Source organism: Amblyraja radiata, chromosome 11 (genome assembly GCF_010909765.2).
Source record: "Amblyraja radiata isolate CabotCenter1 chromosome 11, sAmbRad1.1.pri, whole genome shotgun sequence".
Taxonomy (NCBI): Eukaryota; Metazoa; Chordata; class Chondrichthyes; order Rajiformes; family Rajidae; genus Amblyraja; species Amblyraja radiata.
Genome location: NC_045966.1, coordinates 65,011,939 through 65,020,154, shown reverse-complemented (window position 1 = coordinate 65,020,154; position 8,216 = coordinate 65,011,939). Strand labels below are relative to the sequence as shown.

The window sequence follows — 8,216 nt, the reverse complement described above, 5'->3', positions numbered from 1 at the left end:
GGACGGAGGTGGAACGTGTTTCTAGCTTCAGGTTCCTAGGAGTCAACATCTCCGATGACCTCTCTTGGACCCACAATACCTCAACTCTGATCAAGAAGGCTCACCAGCGTCTCTTCTTCCTGAGGAGACTGAAGAAGGTCCATCTGTCTCCTCAGATCCTGGTGAACTTCTACCGCTGCACCATCGAGAGCATCCTTGCCAACTGTATCACAGTATGGTATGGCAACTGCTTTGTCTCCGACCGGAAGGCATTGCAGAGGGTGGTGAAAATTGCCCAACGCATCACCGGTTCCTCGCTCCCCTCCATTGAGTCTGTCCAAAGCAAGCGTTGTCTGCGGAGGGCGCTCAGCATCGCCAAGGACTGCTCTCACCCCAACCATGGACTGTTTACCCTCCTACCATCCGGGAGGCGCTACAGGTCTCTCCTTTGCCGAACCAGCAGGTCCAGGAACAGCTTCTTCCTGTCACTCTACTCAACAACGTACCTCAGTGACTGCCAATCACCCCCCCCCCCCCCCCCCGGACACTTATTATTATTTATTCAAATCATTTGCTTTGTCGCTCTTCCAGGGAGATGCTAAATGCATTTCGTTGTCTCTGTACTGAACACTAACAATGACAATTAAAATTGAATCTGAATCTGAACCTGATGGTGTATCCCCTGTGAATGCATTTCCACCACAGAATCACTATGGTAAAGTGTGATTCACTCTCTGTGCCTATATTTTCACAAACGTCCACAAAGTGGTTCTGTCTCACCAAAACTTTGCTCATCATTTTACAAAACCTCCCTAACTTGTTATGTTGTTCTATCCCACCAAGATGAAGGACTCAAAACATCTATTTCTCCATATCTCCCCACAGATGCTGCCTGGCACCTTCTGCAATTTATTATTTCTGCTCAAGTGTCTTCAGTCCCTTTGAGTCTTCAGGAGTTATTTTATTGCCCACAACCTCCCTCTACCACTTCTGAAACATAAACATTTCATTTAAATGAAATGTATTGAAGTTGTAATATATGCATTTTTAGTTAGTTTTAAGTTTTCATTATTTTACCCGTATGAAATTCATGTTTTCCTGGCTGTGTGATTGAAATACAAATAATTGAGTTTGAAAATGATGTTCAATATGGAGTAATATGGCCTGTTTTGGTGCTGTGTGATTCTAAGACTTTCTATGACTCTAGTGTTTGTACACTTTGCTTTGGCATCTATGACATGCTGGGAAATACATGGGAATAGACTGAATCGGAGTACGTTCCATCGTCCCACCGGTAAAGGTTGAATCTCAGAAGATTTACGTTCTGCGTGGATCCTCATGGATTGACAGTGTGGATGGACTCGTGAATCATAAAGCACGGGTCACAAGCAGGTAAAACACAATGCAATCACAATGCTGCCCTGACATAGGTATATTTCTTGATCGTTTACACTCCTTTTCCCTGCCAGTTTCTCAAAGGTGCTAAATGTGTCTGGAATTCCATGAGTGTCAGGTATCCTTTGGCACTTAACTGTGTTAACAATGTCAGATGATTTGAAGTATTGCCATTGTACTTGTATACCCCCAAATTCATTTGATTTTCTTTCAGATTACCTAAACTATTTTCAATTTAACTGTTGGGTAATGTGAGGTAGCTCGACAAGGCCAAATTTTGTCAAATGCAGGAGCTGCCTTTTGTATTTGGCTCCACGTGTATTACATACTCTTGGCCTTGTTTAAATTTTTTTGGGGGGATTAATTCCCCTTGAGAAGATGAGGCTAAACTGTGTTTTGAATCATGTGAAGGTGCCCCCATTACAGCATCTGGTAGGCTGTTGCAGCTTGTTGCTAATTGCTGGTGTAAGGAAGGGCGAGGCGATAGATCAGAATAGGTCAGGACTAGGGGAGGGAGGTGTTCTCAGGTGCCAGGTGTCCCTATTTTTCCAGGCTGCAGAAGTTGTGGCCTTGGACATGATTATCGAGGAGGTCTCAGTAAAAGTTGTATCCAGTGCATACAGCGGCCACAGGGTGCTGAGGATGGACAGAATAAATGTATGGTGAAAAATGAACGTGCTAATCGAACATCCCACCCTGTGCTGCAGAGTTAAGCTGCCTGAACGTTAACAGAACTGTTCTTGTCCCTCCAGGTGAGTGGAGGGTGTTCCATCACACATTTCTAACTTGTCCTGCAGATGATAGAGTGGCAAAGGGTAACCAGGTGAAGGGTCCCTTGTCACAGAATTTCACCTGGAACATCAACCTGCATTAGATTTTGTATTTTCGGTGTGGATATGCATTCTCTCTGACTCCAAGGCAAGGGTGCACTGAGTCACAGACGATACTGTCAGTCTCTGCACAGCCTCGAGAGGGACTCCTACATTAAAATAAGTAGTAGCATGTACTCCTAGTACCACGACACTGGTTAGATGGGTAACTATCCTGCACAAATCATTTCAATAAGTTGCAGCTCAGAAGAAGATTACACTCTGCACTTCGATGGACTTAAGTTCTGTAGAACATAAAATGGCAGCAGCAAACTAACTGACATCTTTGTTTTTAGAATGGGAAACACCGCAGACTCAGCTTCTGAAAACCTGGGATTCCGATGCGCTAAAAGCCTGGCTCCATCTAACCATAAACAAAAAGGAAAGAATAAAATTGAACTCTGAAAGGTGTAATTTTAAAGCAATTGGTGAAATGCCAGCGGGCCAATTTTGGGTGTCACACAGATTGAAATTGAACATGTATCTCAAGTATCTCTTTCAAGTATCTCCTTCAAGTATCTCCTTCATATTTAATAAATAAGTATATCTTTCTTTCATATTTGATAGACATTTTGACATATTAAATAAATTGAATTTTGTTTGACTACCTGAAGAATCGTCATTATTTCATAAACTGTTGTAACAATTTAGTATTCATTCTTGGCTGTAAACTGAATTTCCTGTTCTAGAGACCTAACAAATGATGCTGTGATTTATCACTTCTGCCAGCTAGTTTCATCCCTCACCTTCTCCACATGCCTTTCTACCTTCCACATGGACTACTCCCTCTGTGACTCTTTGCTCAGTTCATCCTTACCCACACATACATTCCTAACTCCTGCCACTTTATCTTGCAATTGGTGGAAATGCAATACTTGTTCTTGCACCCAATTGGCTTAAAATAAAGGCCATGAATATTAAACTCTAACTTTAGCACTAATTTAACCAGAGAATATAACTAGGTCTAAACAGCGCTGGAGGGACTCAGTGGGTCAGGCACCATCTGTCTGAACACAAAGTGGATGGACAGACATTTTGGGTCAGGAATCTTCTTCAGACTGATGAAGTAGGGCAGAGAAAGTGGGGCGAGAGAAGGGAGCAGGACAAAGCCTGGCGAGTGATAGGTGGATACAGGTGAGGGGGTGGTTGGCAGATGGATGGAGTAAGTGACAAAAGGCTGTAGGTGAAAAGGAGACAAAGGTTGTCAGATAAGGAGATGAGAGCATTGAAATGTAAAGCCAGAGGGATGGACATGGGTGCAAGGGGAAGGAGGAAAATATAAGACTCAGGGATGTCAGATGAGCGTACAGAGGGGTAGGAGCAGTGACTGAGGTTTTGGGGAAGCGTGGGCACGAGGGTGGGGGTGCAGGGTAAGAGGGGAGGTTCCATCAGTATGCTCATCTCACTCTCAGAGTCCCATATTTCCCTTTTACCCCCTTCACCCCCACCCTGTCCCATTACACGCGTATACCTCCCTCAAGCTTTACATTTCAAACCTCCTCTCCTTCTGAAACATTCTCACCTTTACATCTCTAGCCTTTGTCACTTACTCCACAATCACCCCCTCACCTTATCCACCCATCACTCGCTAAGTTTCACCTCACCCCACCTCACTTTCCCAGCTTTCCCCCACTCAGTTGTCTCTGTACTGTACACTGACAATGACAATTAAAATTGAATCTGAATCTGAATCTGAATCTAGTCTGAATGATTCCAACCAGATACATCTATCCATTTGCTCCATTGATGCTGCCGGACCCACCAAGTTCCTCCAACACTGTTGTTTTTGTTTAAGATTCCAGCACCCTGAATTGAAAGAACGTTGAATACAAAATAATGTATTTAGTTCAGAGGTATATTGTGGAAACAGGCCCCCTGGTCCACTGAGTCTGCACAATCCAGCAATCACCCCGTATACTAGCACCATCACACAATAGACAATAGTTGCAGGAGTAGGACATTCGGCCCTTCGAGCCAACACTGCCATTCAATGTGATCATGGCTGATCATCCCCAATCAGTACCCCGTTCCTGCCTTCTCCCATGTCCCCTGACTCCGCTATCTTTAAGAGCCCTATCTCTTAAAAGTATCCAGAGAAGCGGCCTCCACCGTACTCTGAGTCGGAGAATGCCACAGACTCACAACTCTCTGTGAGAAAAAGTGTTTTCTTGTCTCCGTTCTAATTGGGTTACCCCTTATTCTTAAACTGTGGCCCCAGGTTCTGGATTCCCCCAACATCGGGAACATTTTTTCCTGTAGCATGTCCAAACTCTTAACAATCTTATATGTCTCAATAAGATATCCTCTCATCCTTCTAAACTCCAGAGTATACAAGCCCAGCCGCTCCATTCTCTCAGCATATGACTGGAAATTAACCTTGTAAACCTACGCTGCACTCCCTCAATACCAAGAATATCCTTCCTCAAATTAGGACACCAGGACACTACACACTACGGACAGTTTGCTAAAACCAATCAACCTCCAAATCTGAATGTCTTTGGCATGTTGGAAGAAGCCACAACACCTGGAGAAAACCCACACGGTCACAGGGAGAACATACAAACTCTTTACAGGCAAAACATCAGGATTGAACCCAGGTCTCTGGCGCTGTGAGGCAGCAACTCTACCACTGTGCTGCGCAATCTTTCCCCAAACACTGAAACCCAAGAGAGGGTTTGAAACAGGGGCCTTACCTTAATGCCATGTCCACAAAGACCAGATCCTGATAGAGTTGACAAAGATGTACAAAGCAGCTCCATTCTCTCAGCATATGACAGCCACGCCATCCTGGGAATAAGCCTTGTAAATCTATGCTGCTCTCCCACAATAGGAAGAATGTCCTTCCTCAAATTAGGGGAACAAAACTGCACACAATACTCCAGGTGTCATCTCACTAGGGCCCTGTACAACTGCAGAAGGACCTCTTTGCTCCTATACTCCACTCCTCTTGTTATGAAGGCCAACATGCCATCCGCTTTCTTCACTCCCTGCTGTACCTGCATGCTTACTTTCATTGTCTGATGAACAAGTACACCCCAGATCCCGTTATACTTCCCCTTTTCCCAACTTGACATCATTTAGATAATCTGCCTTCCTGTTTTTGCTACCAAAGTGGATAACTTCACATTGATCCACATTAAACTGCATCTGCCATGCATCTGCCCACTCACCCACCCTGTCCAAGTCACCCTGCATTCTCATAGCATCCGCTTCACAATTCACACTGCCACCCAGCTTTGTGCTATCTAAAAATGTGCTAATGTTACTTTGAATCACTTCATCTAAATTATGGATGTACATTGTGGTAGAGTTGCTGTGAGGCAGGAACTATACCACTGTGTTGCCCAATCTTTCCCCAAACACTGAAACCCAAGAGAGGGTTTGAAACAGGGGCCTTACTTTAATAGAGACCAGATCCTGATAGAGTTGATAAAGATGTACAAAACAGTCAAATTAATACACCACAAACATTAAACTCTACTTCCCTGTAACAGAAGCCAACTACAATTACTTTAACCAGGGAACATGGCTCTGTCTAAAGAACAAAGTGCTGCAGGAATTCAGCAGTTCAGGCACAACCTGCCTGACCACAAGTGGAATGGACAGATGACATCTCAGGTCAGGAACTTTCCTCAGACTGATGAAAGAGAGTGAAAGGAAGCAGAGGCACGCAGGACAAAGCCAGCAAGTAAATAGGTGTTACATGTGAGGCGTGATTAGCATAGAGTGAGTGCCAAAGGCTCAAGGTGAAAAGGACAATGTGCCAAACAAGGAGAACCCTGAAATATGAAACTACAGGGTGATAGATGGGTGGAAGAGAGAGAGGGAAATATGGGACTACTGTTTGAGAGATGAGGTTTGAGAAATTGGGTGTTCGCAGCGGTATCAGCCACGAAACCCCAACGCCAACTGCTAAACCACAACGCCAACCGCTAAACCACAATGCCAGCCGCGAAACCCCAACGCCAGCCGCTAAACTCCAACGCCACCGCCAAACACCAACGGCAGTAGCTAAACCCAACGGCAGCCGCTAAACCCCAACGCCAGCTACTAAATCCTAACGCCAGCCGTTAAACCCCAACGCCAGCCGTGAAACCTCAACGGCAGCCGCTAAACCCCAACGCCAGCCTCTAAACCACAACGCCAGCTTCTAAACCCCGGCAGCCGCTAAACCCCAACGCCAGTAGCTAAACCCCAACGCCAGCCCCTATGCCCCAACGCCAGCCGCTGAACCCTAACGCCAGCCCCTGAGCCCGAACGCCAGCCGCTAAACCCCAAAGCAAAACGCTAAACCCCAACACCAGCCACGGTAGGATCGCCGAACCCCAGCAAGCAAACGCAGCTCCAATGGCAAGTCAACGTGGTGGGGCTCAAAGTCAGTCTCGAGCAAGGCCGCCAGCTCCATGATGTTTATGCGCAGTGGCGTATTTTACTTTTCTGTTTAACAATGTCTCTCTGGCTTTGGTCTTTAAGAAGATGGTACGAAGGTAAGAACCCATTTCATGGGGATAAATCTTTGGGAAAGATTAACCCGGAGAATACCAGGTGGGAGACAGTCCCCAATGGCCAAGTCTAAAAACAAAGCACTCAGCAAGTCAGGTACCATCTACATAAATGGACAGAGGTCATTACAGGTCCGGTCCCTTCACACAGATAAAGTGGGTGTGGCAACATGGAAGAGGTGGGATCAGGATAAAGTCTGGCAAGTGATGGGTGGATACAGAGGAAGGGTGATTGGCAGATAGGTGGAGTAAGTGACAATGAAAAGAGACAAATATTGTCAGATCAGCAGAAGAGCATTGGAATACAAAGCCAGAGGAAGGGATATGGATGGAAGGGAAAGATGGAAATATGGTCATGGGGATGGAAGATATAGACAATAGACAATAGGTGCAGGAGTAGGCCATTTGGCCCTTTGAGCCAGCACCGCTCGCTCGAAGGACAGATGAGCGTACAGAGAGGAAAGGAGCAAAGTTATTGAGGTGCTGGGGAAGTGTGCTCACCAGGGTGGGGCTGCAGGGAAAGAGGGGGCTCCCCCACTAGGCTCATTTCACATCAGAGTCCCATACTTTCCTGTCTCATTATACTTACACATCCCGCTGGCTTAACATTTCACACCGCTCCTTCTGACACATTTTCTCTGCTTGTCACCTCTAGCCTTTGTCACTTATTCCACCCATCTACCAATCACCACATCCCCTCACCTGTATCCACACTTAATTTGCCAGGCTTTTCGCTACCTCACCCCCTCACCCAGCTTTCTCCCCCTACTCCAATCTGAAAGCTTCTAATCCAATACATCTGCCCATTTCCTCCACAGATGCCTGACTCTCTGAGTACTTCTTTTGCTCAAGATTCCACCACCCTACATGCAAGAACTTTCTCCAAAAAATTTGGAAAAGCCATCATTAATTTAACACATTTATCCCATTAAACTGAAGAGGGTTAGAAATAGGTGCCTTACCTTCCTATGACATCCATAAAGACCAAATCCAGGTAGACTTGAAGTTATGCTGACAAATAAAATTAACATACCATTTTAATGTTTGAAATGTTCCAACGTCCTTCTCTACAAATAGACAAAGTGCTGGAGTAACTCAGTGGGACGGACAGCCCTGGGTGAGAAGATTCGTCCACATATTGGGCCTGCAGGGCAGCAGACCACCAATGGTAGTATTGATCACAAATTGGACAGGCCTGCAGTGCAGCAGATCACCACAAGGTGGGAGTGTTGACCACAAATCGGAGCGAGCTGCTATACAAATTCACTGCACATTGGGAGTGCTGCCTACAAATTAGATATATCAATCAATCAATCAACCAATCAACCTTTATTGTCATCTTGCAAGCAACAGTGTACAGTGCAAAATGAAAAGACGTTTCCCAGGGAATAGCGGAGCATCGCACATGAAATTTAAAACATTTCACCCATAATAACACTAAAAACAATCCAGTCCCTGATGGAACAGTATA

General features: G+C 45.4%; 1 long non-coding RNA gene across 1 annotated transcript; it reads left to right on the top strand.

The window, feature by feature from the left end:
- The first annotated feature begins 1,262 nt into the window (after positions 1-1,262).
- On the top strand, positions 1,263-2,800 carry LOC116978723. The gene is made up of 2 exons (XR_004413519.1): positions 1,263-1,371; positions 2,540-2,800. It is a non-coding gene; the product is annotated as an uncharacterized LOC116978723 (long non-coding RNA).
- Positions 2,801-8,216: the final 5,416 nt, after the last annotated feature.